The 18170-nt window shown below is 39.5% G+C and overlaps 1 long non-coding RNA gene across 1 annotated transcript in view; it reads right to left on the bottom strand.

The window, feature by feature from the left end:
• Positions 1-18170, bottom strand: part of LOC131514338 (uncharacterized) — a 479074-nt gene that overhangs the window by 411054 nt on the left and 49850 nt on the right. The window lies entirely within an intron of this gene.

Here is an 18170-nt window from a genome sequence, read left to right as displayed (position 1 = left end):
ACACATGAATACCTAAACATAAATATCAACTAAACTACTAGTTTATGATACTTTTTCCGTCTCCATACTTTTCACAGGATATGTAACTCCCTAGTGACTTTCCATAAGGGGAAACGTTTCTATGAAAAAATCCCATTCTATTCAGATATGAAATAAATAGTGAATGAATAAAGTATCTTAAATCAAGGAAGCCTTGAGCAAACATTTGAAACCTTGAGAAGGAATCGACCTGACCCTAATATTTGTTATTTAATATTGACTCTATAACAGTGCAATAGATTTTAAATGAAAAGATAAGTAAATGAAAGGGGAGTGCAAGATGACTAATAATTGAAGATAAAATCATATTAACAGAATCACCACCCTCCCAAAAAGTACCCTAAATTGAAGTCCTGCTGACCAAGGAAGAAATATTTTTTAAGGAAGGACAATATTGGCAATGGAAAACTCAAGTGGAAAGAATTAACTACTATGCAAATACTGAGATATAGTTTATGAGTTGTTCACATGAAAAAAAATTCTCGAGGTATTGTTAAGCAATCAAATACCTAATACATGTAGTTCAGGCAACAAAGAGCTTGAGAAAATACCAATAGAAGGGAATTATTTTAATATAATTAAGTCCTTTCATCATTTTGTTGTCAATTCAAAATAAAAAATTTTGAACTATTTTTTGGCTTTTTTAAAGTTTATTTATTTTGAGAGAGAGAGAGAGAGAGAGAGCAAGCGCGCAGGGGAGGGACAGCAAGAATCCCAGGCACCGCTTTTTTTGGCTTTCATCAGTTATAAGTGCTTGTCACCAAAATCAAAGCATTAAGAGCCAATGGGAAAGGAGCTTCCAGACCACCTGCCATTATTTCCTCAATTTATGGGTGAAGAAACTAATGCTCAGAAACTAGTATCATTCAATTAATTGCAAAACTCTGACTCAGTTTTCTGACTCCCAGGCAATACTTTTCCATTATGTTACTCAGTAAAGACAATGTATTTGAATTTTACATCGTTTGAAAGTACGATAGCTTGCATTTCATTTTAGGAACTCAGGTTCAGTCAAGGCTAATATACAGACCCCTAATCAAACCAAAGAGGACTGAAGTCATAAATAATTACCCTTCAGTATTAAAGTATAAAGAGAATTTGATTCATTGATTCTCCATGCAGTAAATTAATTAAGTTCCATAAATTAGTCTCATTTGCCCCCGCAAAGTTAGCTAGTATATCACTAATCACTTAACAATGGAGAGTCAGTGGGGCCTGAATTCTAATATAAACTTTTTTGTGAATCAGTTGTATGACTTTGGGCATGTTTCTTAACATGCTTGACCAGTTCTCTGTAAAAATCAAATAGTACTAGCACATTGTTGAGATTGTGAAAATAAAATATACAGAAGCAAGTGCTGAGGGTGGTGAGCAACTGGATCTTTCCTACATTCCTAGTGGGAATACAGAATGGTACAACCACTTTAGAAAACAGTTTGGCAGCTTCTTATAAAATTGAACATGTATTCATCATATGATCCCACAATCATACTCCTGAGTATTTACCCTAGAGAAATGAAAACTCATGTTTACACAAAAACCTGTACACAGATGTTTTTAGTAGCACTATTCGCCATTGCCCCCAAATATAAAGAATGCAAATGAGGGGCTCCTGGGTGGCTCAGTTGGTTAAGTGTCTGACTTTGGCTCAGGTCATGATCTTGCAGTTCGTGAGTTTGAGCCTCACATCGGGCTCTGTGCTGACAGCTCAGAGCCTGGAACCTGCTTCAGCCTGTGTCTCCCTCTCTCTCTGCCCTTCTCCCATTCATGCTCGCGCTCTCTCTCTCTCTCTCTCTCTCTTTCTCTCTCAAAAATAAACATTAAAAAAATTTTTTTAAAAAGAATGCAAATGATAAATAGGCAAATAAATACATACCTAATTACCAGGTAAGGGATGTGCTATAACAGAAATGAACAGTGTGTAAAAATAACCTCTATGAGAGGGGAACATTTAAAGTGTAAAGTGGTATAAATAGGGCTGGAAGGGGAGACAGGGAATCGAGTATGCAGGACTTTGTAGTCATCCGAAAGATTTGGGTCTTTATCCCAAAAAGCAATGGAAGTTGCTTTAAATTTAAGTACATTTATATATCAATGTAAATATAAGCTTCCACTTAATATGTCCAAAAGATAATTCTGGCTACAATATAGATTGGAGGCTATAGATACCAGTAGGAAGGTTTTAATAGTGCAATAGGCTGGAGATGGTGGTAGCTTGAAGAGTGTCTGGTGCAATGGACAGATACATGATCAACTCTTGTGGAAAACGGGACTGGACTTGATGATACACCAGATATGTGAAAGAGAGATACAGCAGGTTAAGCCCCAAGTTTCTGATTAGGGTGAATTAGTTGATATGGAGATGCTATTTGCTGACACATTTTAGTGTTTTGTTTTCTTGGCATGAGGAGGCCTTAGTTATAAGTAAGTAATCTACTGGGAAAATCAACATAGTACAGTCAAGGTGATTATATCCAGAAACCATGAGGAACTCACTCAGTTATTTTGAAATTTCCTTATTTTTCCCTTAATAAAGCTTGCAAAATCCTGAATATGATGTGCTAATTCGTCCCACTTAATATCTTCTCCCTTAAGTCCTCTTTTACTTTTTTAAGAAAAAGAGCCATCATTTATTTTTCTGCCCATAACATTACAACTATCATTCTTAAAACAACTTATCATTAATTAAAAATGGGAGGGATCAAAATGGACACACTGAGCTGAAAGTCATTCCAATTGGATAATTCTCTATGATTTGGGGTTGGGAGAGACTAAAAGGTAATTGTTTCAGGATCTTTAAACACCTGGAGCATAGCGCTATTTACGACCATTTGAGAAAAGACAAATGATTTCTCCTGAGAACTCCTGCAATGAAGGCAGATAGCTTGTTCCACTGCTCTGTCCGCTCATTACTACTGAATGCTTCTGACATCTTTCCAAAGAGCAATGCTCCCTTAGAAACTATGACGTGCAGAGGGCTTTGTGTATAAGCTGCAGAGAGCTGAGGAAGGGAATGGTGAATGTACAAAATCTAATTCAAAGGTCAGCATTAAGAGATAATGGTACATTTTCTTTTCTTCCCTCCCTTTCATCTTTCGTTCCTTCCTCCTTCTTCCTTCCTGCCTTTGCCTCTTCCTCCTTTGCCTTCTCCCCACCCTTGCTAGTCTCCCATTCTACATGTCATTTCCTCTTCTTTTATCCTTTTCTTTTTCCTCTTCTTCCAAACCATGCTTTAAGTCTAAAGTAAAACATGGTACAATTAATGAGAAATAAAAATAATAGCTGGGGCGCCTGGGTGGCTCAGTCAGTTGAGCATCCGACTTCAGCTCAAATTATGATCTCACAGTTTGGGAGTTCCAGCCCTGCCTAGGGCTTGCAGCTGTTATGGCAGAGCCTGCTTTGGATCCTCTGACCCATTTACTCTCTCCCCCTCCCCCAGTGGTTCTCTCTCTCTCTCTCTCTCTCTCTCTCAAAATAAATAAACTTAAAAAAATAATAGCTAACATTATGGCACTGGACATATTACTGTTTATATATTATCTTTGGCATATGTTGTAACATTGATGTCAAACAGCCAATGTTTCAGAAACTGCGGGATCTTTTTTTTTTTTTTTTTTTTTTTTTAGTCAATTCAGTAAAACGTACTCCAAACAATTTCACAAACAGATTGAATGATTCTCTTTCTAAATGATTATTTAGGTTTCGCAGAGACATCCTCTTACTATGTTGGTTTTAGGAAAGTGTGTGGTCCTGTTTTATTACTTGAAGATAACATGGGTAAATCCCACTGTGACTGGGTCCTTCATTTCTCTGATGAAGGGAGGCTAATGTTTGAATAATTTACAGGGATTTATGGGTAACACCTGGTTTTTAGTTAGGGCAGTCCTAATAGCAATTGCCATGAGGAATTTGCAATTGCCTGAATTGCACTGGATCATACTCAGGAAATAAATGAAACCAGTTGGTGTTTTGACAAGAGGTAGTTGTAACACTCAGAAACCAACATTCCTACTATCAGTGTCTCATCTAATTTCAGAAAAGGATATGAACAGGTAGTCTGCAGTTGAAGGTGATGGCGTCTTTGTTTTCAAATAGTCCTGAAAAGTAGTGTAATGGCCATAGATGGGTGGGGGAGCAGTATTTAGAGAAGTCTTAAACATTGGGTCACCTTAGATCATTTCCTCCTCTGGAAACTATAATAGCTGGTGTGATTTGTAGTATGAGAGACATATTTAGTCCTCTAGTAAGGCTCTATTTCATCACTGAGCATGGAATTCTCTAAAGCTGTGTTCTAGATAGAATCTGGCACATGAAATAAGGAACTGGATTGAAGAAATGAATTTCAGATGGTTTCTGTCTCATATGATTGAAGGTCCCAAAATACATCCCCAATGTCCAGCTAAGTACTTTTATACTACTTTAGATTTTAAAAATACCACTTAGGCTAGGGAGCCTTCTTCTGGATGTACATACCATGGAAAGGTCTAACTAACACATTCACACAGTTAATCCCATCACATATTTTACCAGAATCCAAAAATGCTATGAAATACTACCCTCACCTTACAAGTATTTAAATATTAATACTGAGGTAGGTGAGAGTTGGGAAAACTGAAATTCTCATACCACACTAGTGATAGTATTAATTGCACAATTCTGGAGTACAATTTAAGCAGTATTTATTAAGGGGCTTAAAGATGTGCTATTGACCCAGTAATCTCATACTTTTATGTTATAGAAATAAATAAGGATATAAAACTGTATGCACCAATATATTTATTCAAGCAATATTTAAACTCACGTATATGTACGCATTCACACACATGAAATGAAACAAACTAAATCTCCCAATGAGAGGATCTTGGCTGAATATAGTAAGCACATCTTTGGGAATCTTACATAGTTGAAAAACATGTATAATAACAGAAAAATGCCCATACTATAGTAATATCTAACACTTGTTGAGCTCTAATCATGTAAAAGCACTAATTCCATTATATGCATTTTCTCATTTTATCTTCACAATAATTGCCAGATGAATAAACAGATGCATAGAGTCAAAGTAACTGCCCAGGATTACCCAGCTGGTAAATGGTAAATAAATAACATAAACCCAAACAGATTGAGATAACAGACCTTATTCTTACTCACTAAAACACTGATAATGTTTTTTTTTCTCTAGATAATAAAAATACATGGGATATGAAATTTGGTCTTTGCAGTTTCCATACTGTCTGTATTTTATAATCATAAAACTTTCATTTAATAATTCAAGTTTTCAGAAGACTTTAAAAGATCAATAATGTCCAATAATTGTCTACCACCACTGAGAATATCATTGAAATGTATGCAATACACTTCAGCCATAAATCCTATAACTTGCCCTCACATACACTCTACTTTTCAATTAACTAATGATTCTGGCCCACTTGTCCCTTGAATATTTTCACCAATTCTTTCACATTCATTATTCTGTTCCCCTAAAATGCCTACCCAGCAATTTCTGTAATAGACATACCTGGTGTTCAACAATATCTATGCTCTCCTCTACTTTCTTAATATACTGCTAGACTGCATCTCCAAGACCTCTGTGTGGGAGAAGCAGTGCATGACTCAGTGTCAACAATGAAATGTGAACAGAATGAAGATATACAGTAGGTACATGATCAGAAGTCATACATAAGGTAGTTTGGGAAGGACATACCTCTCTATGCTCTCTTTTCTTATCTTCCAATAAAGTTCAGTAGAGGACTCCAAAGACCATACAAGTTGGTGACCCAGATGGAAGGAACTTGATTCCCTGATGAATACACTAAGAGACTCTCTCTGTTAACCTATGATGAATGGCAACTTAAGAAATAACACCTCACTGTGTTAAGCCACCAAGATCATGGGATTATTAGAGTAGCTTATTCTAACAAACACACTTATCCATCTTCCAAACCTCAGAGCAACTGCCACCTGAACTATGAGTATTTCTTCAAATATTTCTTCAACCTATGTAAAGCACAGTAATTATTTTTTCCCCTATAAAGTTTTTCTGAGCAGTGCTACTGAACAAGTTGGTCACCAAACACTTTGTTTCCGGTCTACAGTGAAATAAGGAAACTGCATTAGAATTTAAATAAAGGTGATGCTTTCTTCATTGGTAAAATCTTGTTACAAAAATAAAAAATAAAAAAATATCTGATCTAGTAGTGTGTTTAGTAAGGCATTTGGTTTATATTCTTCTTTGTGGATCAGTAACAAAAGGTTCATGGACTTCCAGTGGTCTGGAAACCACATTTCTAAGTAGTTCCATTTTAGAGCAAGAATTGTTTTCTAGTACCTTATGTTTGACTCCTATTTTATCTGTCCTGCTAGATGGTGCATACTGAGTATTTGAATTATATTTTATTCATCATAGATTCTTCCACAGTACCTAGAAAACAGTAGATGTTCAATAAATATGTGGAGAATGAATGAATGGTTATGAGTAAATTTGATGCATTTGAAGAAATGGATGGAAATACATGGAATGTCTTGGCATAATGAGTCTTTCCAGAACTAGTAAGTGATTACTAACTGATAAATGCTTTATGGATAATAATCTTGTGTTTTCTCCTCTAGGTCAGTGTTTCTCAAATGAGGGATATTTAGCAATATCTGGAGACACAATTGGAAGGGGTGCTATTGACATGAGTGAGTCAGGGGTGCTGCTAAACATTTTATAATGCACAAATCAGCACCTCACGATAGTTATTGCAAATACCCCAAATCATACCAGAATTTCAACAGTGCCAAAGTTGAGAAACAAAGTTGAGGCTGATATAAGCTAAATACATTAATTTCATACATTCAAATGATACTAGTCCATCATTTTGTAATATTATCTAGTGTTCAAAAATAAATAGTACTTTAAAAGAACTATGAAGATATTTAGTTGACTAAAGGTATTCGAGGAAAGATGCTTATTGAAATGGAGTTTGTGGTCACTCGACTGTTTAGTGAATGATGCTGTCTCTGTGCCTAGCACTGGTGTAAACTCAGTAGGACTTGTAAAGAAAGTCTGAGAGACAGCCCTTCACCTTAAGGAGTAGACAGTCTAGTTGGAGAGATAAGTGGATAATGGAAAATATCATGGCAGAACATTGAACTGCTAACCAAGTGAAAACATAAAGACTTCAGAAAGGAGAGAGGTCATATACACCTCAGTAATAAAATCAATAACTCTGAATAGATTTTCTATTATTGACCAGTCTCCATATTTTGACTGATCTACTATGCATCACTATTTCTGCAAACTTAGAAATAGTCTTTAGAGTTAAATGGAAACAGTTGAAAGGAAAAAAAATCCCTTTGCAAAATAATTTTGTCTTTAGCACAGAGAGAGGAAGGCTTAGCGGACGATCACTAGACACTCTGATCCTGAAGGGAAGCATCCTCTCAGACATACATTCTGTGCTCCTCTTGGCATCCCTTTCCATACCTTCAGTGTTTAATGATCAAAGCCCAGCCCATGAGAAAAAGTGGTATCTTTTCCCTTCAGGAGCTGGTGTACAATTAGTCTCTTGTAAGCCTCTCTTCTTCATCCCACTGGAAAAAAAAGCATGGCAGAACAGGGGTCACCCTATTTTTTTCTAACTCTTGAGTGTGAAAATAAGAGGAGATATGCGGTCTAGGAGGCATCAGGAGATTAGAAAATAAAAACGCATAAAGCTGCTCATTTGCCAATATGTTGGAAGAGAACTAGAGGATCATCTATTCAATGACTTAATTTTGCATGTGTAGAAACTGAGGCCCACAGTGGGGAAATTATTTTTTTAATGACACTCAGTATACAAGTGATAAAGAAGGGGATTCCAGGGCTTTGAAACTTGTGCTTTCCCCAATAATTCTCACAGCCTGAAAGCTTAATGATATCACTCGCTATAGTTTTATTTGAAGACTAGAGAGGAAGACAATTGGGAAGAAGAAAGATTGAAATGGTTAAGGGGTCTCTGGCTCTCCAAGTAACCCAGAACCCTACCTATTGGAAAATAACCCTAACTTTCTCCAATATTCCAGCCTTCTTTTAGACCTGTATGGTATGGAGCTTTATTATTAAACACAATAATCAGACACCTCAAATAAGGAAAAAAAAAATAAAGAGCATGACTCCTTCCCTGCAATAGAAGGCAAACAGCTGAACTTGAGCAAAAGGGAGTGGTGGCTGGCAAGAGGAAGGAGGCATCAGTTCTAATTCCATGATTTTCTCATTATTTCTGTTAAAATTACACCTCCCATCTATCTCCATGCTGGCATTTATTAAAATATATTTATTGTAACTGTCTAGATGCCTGCCTCCTAACAAGACTGTCAGCTTTCTAAGAATGATTTCTCAATCTTGACACAATTGACATTTGGGGCTGGATTATTCTTTGTTGCGAGGTTGTCCTGTGGATTGTAGGATGTTTAGCAGCCTCTCTGGTCTCTGCACATGAGATGCTAGTATCACTCTCACCCCAAGTTATAACAACCAAAAATGTCTCTACACATTGCCAAATGTCTCAAGATAAATGGGGGAGATGTGCCCTGGTCAACAACAGCTGTCCCTAAGGATGAAGACGATGTTTTAATCATCTTTGGATCCCCAGTACATAACTCACTAACCGATGCTCACCCAGTATTTTACCAGTCAATTCAGCAATTAATCAAAGTATAGAACTTAAACCTTAACTCTTAGAAGTAATGCATTACTTAAATTTAGTAGGCTATATATGAAGGATCACTTGCCCTCCCTCCCCCACAAAAAAGATGTCCTTCTGGACTGCCTTCTAGTTCTTCTTTTTTTTAAATAAAGTTAATTGATTAATTGATTGATTGAGAGAGTCGGGGAGGGGCAGAGAGAGACGGAGGAAAAGAATCTCAAACAGGCTCAGCACTGGCACCGTCAGTGTGGAGCCCAATGTGGGGTTCAATCTCACACACCCTGAGATGAGGGCCTGAGCTGAAATCAAGAGTGGGATGCTTAACTGACTGAGCCACCCAAGCACCCCAAGGAGTGCCTTCTTGTTCTATTATCTGTAAAATCGGTATTATCTGTAAAATGGGCCTAATTTTGTAAGTCCTCATCAGCGATTTTCAAAGTTCATATGCATAAGAATCAACTGGATTCTTATCTAGTAGCATGCACATGATAGATCTGCCAGTGAAGCTCTTAAAACATATATAAATATAATCTCCCTCCATCATTACTGGTAGTGGTTCTATTCTGGAGTTTCATCCCGGTTCATCTGGGATGCTAAATTCCAGGTGGTGGGTGATGATTGTCACAATAATCAGTTTCCTCTCTGGAGGAAAAATATGTGACAAAGACATTTATAGGTTGTGCAAGAGTGGGGAGAAATGAATTACGGAACTTATCTGTCACCATTCTCCCAGCTCTGATAACCCTCCCGCCCTTAATGAGAAAGAAATACCAAGACCCAGCTGGGGATTAAAGTCAAGCCTCCCAGGCCCCCTGCATGTTTTATACCAGCAGCTCTCCCAGGCACAGACCATACAGAACTCGGCCGAATCTGAGCCCTCAGGGCTTGGCCCTGGCAGTTGGACTGGATTAGAAGAGAATGCAAATCTGACTCCACCAGGAAGAAAATACAAGGAATCAGGGGAGCAGGCGGCTCTCTTCTGCGTTGCTGGGAATGACTAACAGTTTGAGAAGCACGGATGAGCAGCCCTTTTAAAATTCGTTCTCTACTTGCCAAGCTCCTGTATAAGTTGGAAATTCAATTTATTGCTGCGCTCCTTCAGAAGCCACTGGTGGAGCTAATGGGAGATTTATTTGTAGTGGGAGTGGAGGTGAGGGAGCTGGGAGGGAGGAGTTGCATGGAGAGCAGAACAAGTGAACTGCTGGAGGGAAGTAACCACAGAGAGGGGCGAGGTCTGTGAGCAAGAGGCTCCCCATTCCTTCCTCTGCACTCTGCCTTCTGCTAAAGCGTTTCTTTTAATGAGGTCCCCCAGTAGTGCGGTGTTTTCCTATAGGGCGGAGAGGATGGATGTGACAACAGCTTCATTAGAGGCCAAAGTCAAGATGAAGCCTTCAGGCTTCTGTGCCTACAGAGCTGGTCCTGCCCCTTGTGGTGGCAGTGAAGCCCCCTCCTCTCCCTCAGAAAAGGGCATATTGAAGAGACCTGGTCTGACTGCTGTCTGGGACTTAACAGAAGCCAAACACTGGAGGCTTGTGAACTTTCCTCCAGCCTTGCCTTCTGTCACTAATTCTCTGACCTTAGGCAAATCATTTAACCTCTCTGGGCCTCAATTTTCTCTTCAGCTAAATAAGGAGAATAATGCTGCGCCCTATTCACCTCATAGGACCATCTGATGAGGAGGAGGGCTGAACAATGAAATTAGCTAATGCTCTGCTCCAGAATTTCCAGGTTGCATACAGAAGACCTCAACAAACTCATGTGAAGGTCTCAAAGAGGACAAGGCTAATAAGTCTCTTTCACCTCTGAAAGCTTTTAGCCTGTCACCTGGAAAAAAAGCTGTCCTTGCTTGAATACTATTGTGTACCATGCCCTGTTCTTAGCACTTGATGAACGTTAGCTCATATAACCCTGAAAAACCACACGAGGAAGGTACTGTTCTTATCCCCATTTGAGGAAACTGCAGAAATTTTCAACACAGCTGCCAGAGATGGGGTCTAGGTTCCTGCCCTCAGATCTGGAAAGACCTGTGGCTGCTTCACCCAATAGAATATGACAGAAATAAGGGGAAGGATATTCAGGGTGGGTCGTAAAAAGCAATGCAGCATTCAGATTATTTCCTGGAACATTCATATGGAGTCTAAGGAGCTCTATAAGGAATGAGACCATCCTGGAGTCACCATGATGGAACAATACCAAGTCACATGAAAAGGCCACATGCAGGTGTTCTGGTGAATAGTTCTAGTATTCTAGTCAGCTCAGCCCACCCCCTTTCAGGGGATTCTGAAAGTCTCCAGCTATCAAATCACCCTCAGGCTTACAACCCTCCCCACTCTGAGGCCCCAGCCATCATGGAACAGAGACAGCCATTCCTGCTGTGCCTTGTCTGAATTCCTGACCCTGGGAATCCATGAGTAGAATAAACCAATTGTTATAAGGCACTATGTTTTGAGGTAATTTGTTACACAGCAATAGTAACTGAGACAGAAAGGAAAAAGAGGGTTAGGCCTAAGGCCATAAGATTCAGACTGAGAAGCCAGTATTCCCGGGCATGTGGCTCCAGCACTCATGCTTGCTTTTTTTCCTTTTTATTTTAGCACTCATGTTCTTAATCATCAGGTTCTTCTGCTTGATAAATTGCATTAATTGCATTAATATGTCTACTAAATGGATGAAAAAGAGCTCTGATTAATAATGACTACTGTTGGGGCGCCTGGGTGGCGCAGTCGGTTAAGCGTCCGGCTTCAGCCAGGTCACGATCTCGCGGTCCGTGAGTTCGAGCCCCGCGTCAGGCTCTGGGCCGATGGCTCGGAGCCTGGAGCCTGTTTCCGATTCTGTGTCTCCCTCTCTCTCTGCCCCTCCCCCGTTCATGCTCTGTCTCTCTCTGTCCCAAAAATAAATAAAAAATGTTGAAAAAAAAAAATTAAAAAAAAAAAAAATAATGACTACTGTTAAGGGTCTCAGTTGATAAAGCATCTGACTTCAGCCCAAGTCATGATCTCATGGTTCCTGAGTTTGAGTGCCGCATCAGGCTCTGCGCTGACAGTGCAAAGCCTGCTTTGGATCCTTTGTCTGTCTCTTTCTCTGTCCTCTGCTACTCATTCTCTCTCCTCTCTCAAAAATAATAAATAAACACATAACAAGATAATGATTACCATGAAGGACTATTTTTATTGTTTTTATAAACATATAAATTTTTAAATTTTAAATTATTTAAACATGTATCTGTTTACACAAATCAACCAAAAAAGATTTATTTTATTTGTGCCTATTTTCATATAACACCTTATAGATAATAACTATGTTTTGAGAAACTCTAAACAGTGATAAAGTGCATAAATTCTCCACAACACAGTCACTTAGATGGACAAAGGGATTCAAACATATTAGTGTGCCAAGGTTGGTCCAATGTCTAAACTCAATAGAGACTTTTCTCAGATACCGAGTGGCCTTCCTTCCAAAGTAAAATTCAGCAAGAATCTCTTCTCCTTTGTTTGATATGCTGGAATCCTTACCATACCATACACCACAGTACAAACCCCCAAAACATATTAAATGGTCATGGGGTTAGGAGTAAGCCCCGTAGTCACATGAGTCAATATTATCACTGAGGATGCTGAGAGTGAGTCTGATCCTTCCCATACTCCAATTCAACAGCAAATAACAATGCCTTTCCACAATCTAAAGAGAAAGAAAAAGCCCTCATCTCCCTTCACTTTCCCAGCCCCACCCCCAAGATTCATGGGTTTTTAACTTCCCATTAACAAGTGGGAGAATCCATATCACAATGTTGGTACTGGTTTTCCTGAATTTAAAAGGGAATACTAAGTGTAGGTATTCTCTCCCAGCTAAAGAAGAAAAAAACAAACAAACAAACAAACAAACAAACAAAAAACCTTACCACAATGTATCATCAATATGCTGCATCCCCAAAGCCTCTGCACTATTAGTGCAGACCCTGATGTGGGGCTCGATCCCACAAAGTGTGAGATCATGACCTGAACCGAAATCCAAAGTCAAAAGCGTAACAGACTGAGCCACCCAGACACTCCCAGCATGCAATTCCTTAAAAGGCACACATGAGCCAGGAGATCATGAGCCCAAACTGCAGAAACTCCCTGGTTTTCCAGTACATATATATGTTCCAGTAAGCCCAAGGAGATCACATGAATTCGGGTACCCTTGTTTGGCCACTTGCCTTCTGAGTGAGCCACAAGACACTGGGACATTAATTGTTCCTCTTGTTTTGTGAATATCTGCTCATAAGCTCTTTACCTTCACTGTTCCCTTTGCATGAATATCCCCTGTATTCAGACCTCTCTGTTGGTTGGTCCAAGTTCTGCCCTTTTCATAAGGACTTGTTCAAGTTCAATAATGTCCACCCAGCATCCCTCTCCAAAATGTCTTTGTCTTCTGAATTCCAGTAACATTTTCTCTAGATATTGTCTACATCTGCCATTTTTCATATAATATTTGTCACATGTCACTGCCATAAAAGGCATCCCTTTTCCCCATAAATGAGGAGCCATGTGAGGAACAAAAAGTTATCTGAGACTTTATAGTATCACTGACAATTGTGGGGCTGGTACATGTCCATTATTTGGTGATGAAAAAACACTGTGGGGGCACCCGGGTGGCTCAGTCAGGTCAGGTCACGATCTCGCAGTTTGTGAGTTCGAGCCCCTCATCAGGCTCTGTGCTGACAGCTTAGAGCCTGGAGCTTGTTTTGGATTCTGTGTCTCCCTCTCTCCTTGTCCCCCCCCCCACCTAAAAATAAACATTAAAAAATGTTTTTAAAAAGAAAAGAGAAAAGACACCATGGTTAAGTAAGGAAGGAGGTAAAAAAACAAAGAGGAATGCTAATCTTGGCTCTGTCATAGTTCAGCAGAGACTTGGCCAAGTCATTTACTGTGTTTAGAACTAGATTTTTTTTCTATAAAAACCTTGGCTTGGGAAAGATGACCTCTGAGTCCCTTTGAACTACTCTGAGGTCCATTGGTAAGTGTGTGAGATAAAAAGAAAACTGTTTCTCTGCTTTAGGACTGCATGTTTATTAATTAAAGTATACTAAAAGAGACAAACACTGAAGTCTTAGTGACTGAACACAATATGAATAGATTTTTTGGTTTGTGTACAATCTACTGTATGGCAGGAGAAGGGCTCTGCTCCACACACAGGGTCAGAGATCCAGACAGGTGGAGGCTCTTAAAGATTCAGTGTGGCTTCCAACACCTTCAGGAGAGGAAAAGAGGGTCTTGCATGAAAACAAGGTTGCCAGCTACAATACAGGATGCCTAGTTATATTTGATTTTCAAATAAACAATGAATAATTTTTTAGTGTAAGTATGCAGTGTGTAATTATCTGAACATTTAAATTTATTGGGCATCCTGTGTTTTCATCTGACAACTCTGCCAGGAGGTTTTTAGGTGCCAAGCCTTAAAATGGTACTCATCATGGCCACTAACTTTCTGTTCATCAGAACTCAGTCACATGACCCCACTAAGATGCAGGGGATGCTGGGAAGTACAGCCTCAGCTGGGCAGCTGCTTCCTACCAAAAGCTCTACACTTACTGTTTCCTGTAGCTCTACAGGATGGTTAGCCACCTCTGCCACCATGCAGTACTGCTATCAACCTGGTTGAGTCAGAGTGGGGAAAGGAGTATTTTAAAGTAATTTTTCTAATGACTTCAAAGACTTGGCATTCCTTTTTTAAAAAAAAATGTTTATTTACTTACTTTGAAAGAGAGAGAGAGATCTTGTGCAGGGCAGAGAGAGAATCCCAAGCAGGCTCTGCATTATGAGCACAGAGCCTATTGCAGGGCTTGATCTCACAAACTTGTGAGATCATGACCTGAACCAAAATCAAGAGTCAGACACTTAACGAACTGAGCAGCCCAGGTGCCCCCTCAAAGATCTGGCATTCTGAAACATAAATGGGCTAAGGCTAGAACTGAAGGAAATAGACATTTTATTTCATTCTGAGGTGGAGAAAATGGGCTTCACTGTATCAGGATAGTTTATTTGCTGAATGGAGAAAAAAATCAGGATTGATATTCAGGGCTTTTCTTTTTCATGTACCTTAATCAAATTAAATTTTAAATCACATGCATGCTCTCTATTTACGTACTATATTCTCATTTAAAAGTCTCCAGAATATCATTTTGATTCAATGAAACTGGTAATTCTCTATGTTATTTATGGGGTCCTATCTATCCTCCCCCCCCCCATATTATTTGGATTGACTAGTCCATGTTATACTACATAAGAGGAAGAACTCTTACTTTGCTATTCAGAAGTCAAAATTAACTGCTACTGTATAAACTGCCCAGTTTTCTTCTTTGCTCTGAAGGCTATGCCAGGACTCAGCGATTACAATGTGAAAACATCTGAGCTACTGTGGCTAGCCTCCAAGACACAGAAAAAGCTATAATGTCTGAAAGCTAATATAGAGTTGGGGATGGATGGGCCAGACTGCAAGATGAATGGAAAGCAGTGTGGTCTGTAGAGTGTTCGAATTTTTTTTTCAAAAGGAATTTTTTACCCCAGGCCAGAAGCCTTTGTGTCACGGAGACTGTCTCATTTCTCTGCTCAAAGGCTGTCAGAGATGACTGAGATTTGAGAACAGTTTCTGATGTTGACGAGGTCAAGGGAGGCAGCACTGCGAACCATCAGTCACTGCGTCAGCGGTGAGCTGAGGAGACACGTGAGCCCCACACTGAAACCTGGAAAGCCGTTTTCTCCAGAGGAACAGAGGGGAAGGGGGAGGTGCAGATGAGAGAAAGGAAGAAAAGACACAGGTCAAATGGTCACGACAAAGTTTACCACATTAGTATTCAGCTGGAATCAGAGAAACTTTCTCAGTCCCAGTTGGGAGTGTTCTGAAGAAAGAAGTTGGCTAGAGGCAAAAATCATATTAATATTACTGTGCTTAATCAATATATGAAACCCTCCAATGTAGTTTTGCAAGGCTGCTCCACAAAGTTAGGACCTGAAGTGATTCTTATTCCACCTGATTGTGTTTGCAAACAGCACAGGTCAGGGGCATCTGGACTCAGACCATGGGAATATGTACCGGCAATGTATTCCCAGCCTCAGGGATTGGCTGGGTTTGCATAAAACTGGTCAGGCGACAGCCTAGCCACCATTCTTTTCAAAATCAGGCACTAGCTTAATAGAAACAAGCCTCAGTGGACAGCACAATGCTCTGCTCTGAGAAGGATGGACCAAGAGAAGTCACCATGTGTCATCCCTATAGGTCAACCCATACAGGGTCAGCCCAAGGCCAGAAGGTTGGAAGCCTTAAAGCCATGAGTGTACCTTAAAATCTTAAATGAAAATGTAAGAATTTCCCATATTTCAATGTCTTTTTTGGATCAAGTGTAAAGAACATCTCAAATCCAGTGACTTGGCCAAATATCTTTACATCCTTCCTGAAACTTTAAAGGCTATGTGAGAAACCAATAGGCCATACAGAGTCTGCACAGAGATATAGAGAAAAGATATCTTTCTATTAGAAATCTATAGAAACACTTCCAAATTTGGAGGATGTTTTTCCAGTTCCATTTATCTAGTTCAGTGCTTCTCAACTGGAGGGTGACATTGGGAAATGTGTAGATACACAACTAGAGTAGAGTTTGCTATGGGCTTCCAGTGTATAGAAGCCAGGAATGTTGCTAAATAACCTATAACGCACAAGTCACACACACCCCTTTCAAAACAAAGAATGATATGCTTGAAAGTGTCAATAGTACTGAGATTGAGAAACCACTGCTAGTTAAAATTAAGGCACTCTGGTTATCAGATAAGAAAAAAAAAGACCCTCTCAAATCACTTCATTCGCTATCTGAAAATCATGATCTAGGGCTCATACACTTATACTCCTCTGCACTCCTTCTTTCCTTCATTATTCCTCCTGTTTCCATTTCTTTCTGTCTGTAAGTATGAAAATTAAATTTTTATTTTTATTCAATCGTACAAAGTTCCATGCACCTGTTGTAATGAAGGGATCGGTCTCTTTTTACCTTTATAAAAATGGTTGGCAACTCCGAATTGATCAGTGGGACAATTTGGTAAATGTGATTTGTCAAATCCTTTCGAGTTGGGCCAGCCTGACATGAGACAAGTTTGTATCTTCTGAAATCCTAATATTTAGAATTAGGAACCTGGAGAAAGCCAGCTGCTGACCCTCCCTACCCTCACCCTCAGGAGGAGGAAAGGTCTAGAGTGAGATTTTCTCTTTCTCTCCACTATCTTGCATTTTCAGTGGTACACAGGGAGCACATTCAGTGGTACATGGGGAACTTAGAGCTCCTGGTAGCCCCCATTAGCCTTTCTAGAGATTTATATTAAATTTAAGTACTCTTTCTTGAATAACTTTTTGCACTTTCTTGTCAGCACTACTGCTTCCAGTGCTTCATCTGTGTTTCTGCTTATAAATGCTCCAAATGGAAATTCGTTTTCTCTTTGCCCGCCCATTAGTCTCATTTCTCTGCTCTTCATTTCTTTGCAATGTCTCTAAATCTTCACATCTCATGACTGTGTTCTTAGTTCCTTTGACCAAATCATGAAGAGAAATGTAAATAGCACTGAGCCTAGTTCTGCTTGTCCCCTGTGGCACTCCACCAGGCACTCTGCCCAGCTGGGGATGCTGCCATTTATCTTAACTTGGCCTCCAGTTTCTTGGCCCAAGTCCTTAATTACTTAAAAGGTAAGACAGTTTCTGTTGGTGGTTCTCAACATCTTTAAAATTAAGTATATTTCTAAATATTCCCATTGTCTTTTCTCGGTGGTTAAAACCTCAGCGTGGCTCAAACTATGCACTATTCTCTACCCCAACACTCTGAGGTAAGTTTCAAGTGATCTCTACAGTTATTTTTTTTTTTTTATTTTGAGAGAGAGAGAGTGAGTGAGCAGGGGGAGAGAGAGAGACAGAGACAGAGACAGAAAGAGAGAGAGAACCCAAGCAGGCTCTACACTCAGCACAGAGCTCATGTGGGGTTGATCCCAGAGCTCATGTGGGATCATGACCTGAGCTAAAATCAAGAGTCAGACACTCATCTGACTGAGCACTCAGGTTCCCCTAGAGTGATTCTTAACATACCACACTTTTTAAAAACATGAGTCAGAAATGATTAAATTGCTAATGCATCCCACTTGGTTCTTGTTTTAATATCCTAGAAAGTCACTGTTTGGTTCACAAAAACTAACTCTATCCCCAGTCCCCATCTCCTTTCCTCCACCTTACTGTCAAACACCAAATGGAAACCTTGTCTACACTCTCTTTCCAGACAATTGCAGAGCTACATCTGAGGCAGGTGCACCATAGCCACAATCTGTTCCGTAGGACTGCCCAAGATGGCACCCGATGGAATAAATCAAGTTATGCTTCACAGAGAGTCTCTCCATGCCACTCCCACCTTGAGTGCAAATTTGTCAGAAATTCCCTCTTTATTTTGAAAACTGG

This window comes from Neofelis nebulosa, chromosome 6 (assembly GCF_028018385.1).
Source record: "Neofelis nebulosa isolate mNeoNeb1 chromosome 6, mNeoNeb1.pri, whole genome shotgun sequence".
NCBI lineage: Eukaryota > Metazoa > Chordata > Mammalia > Carnivora > Felidae > Neofelis > Neofelis nebulosa.
Note: the sequence above shows the minus strand (reverse complement) of the source record. Positions and strands in the feature narration are given on the sequence as shown.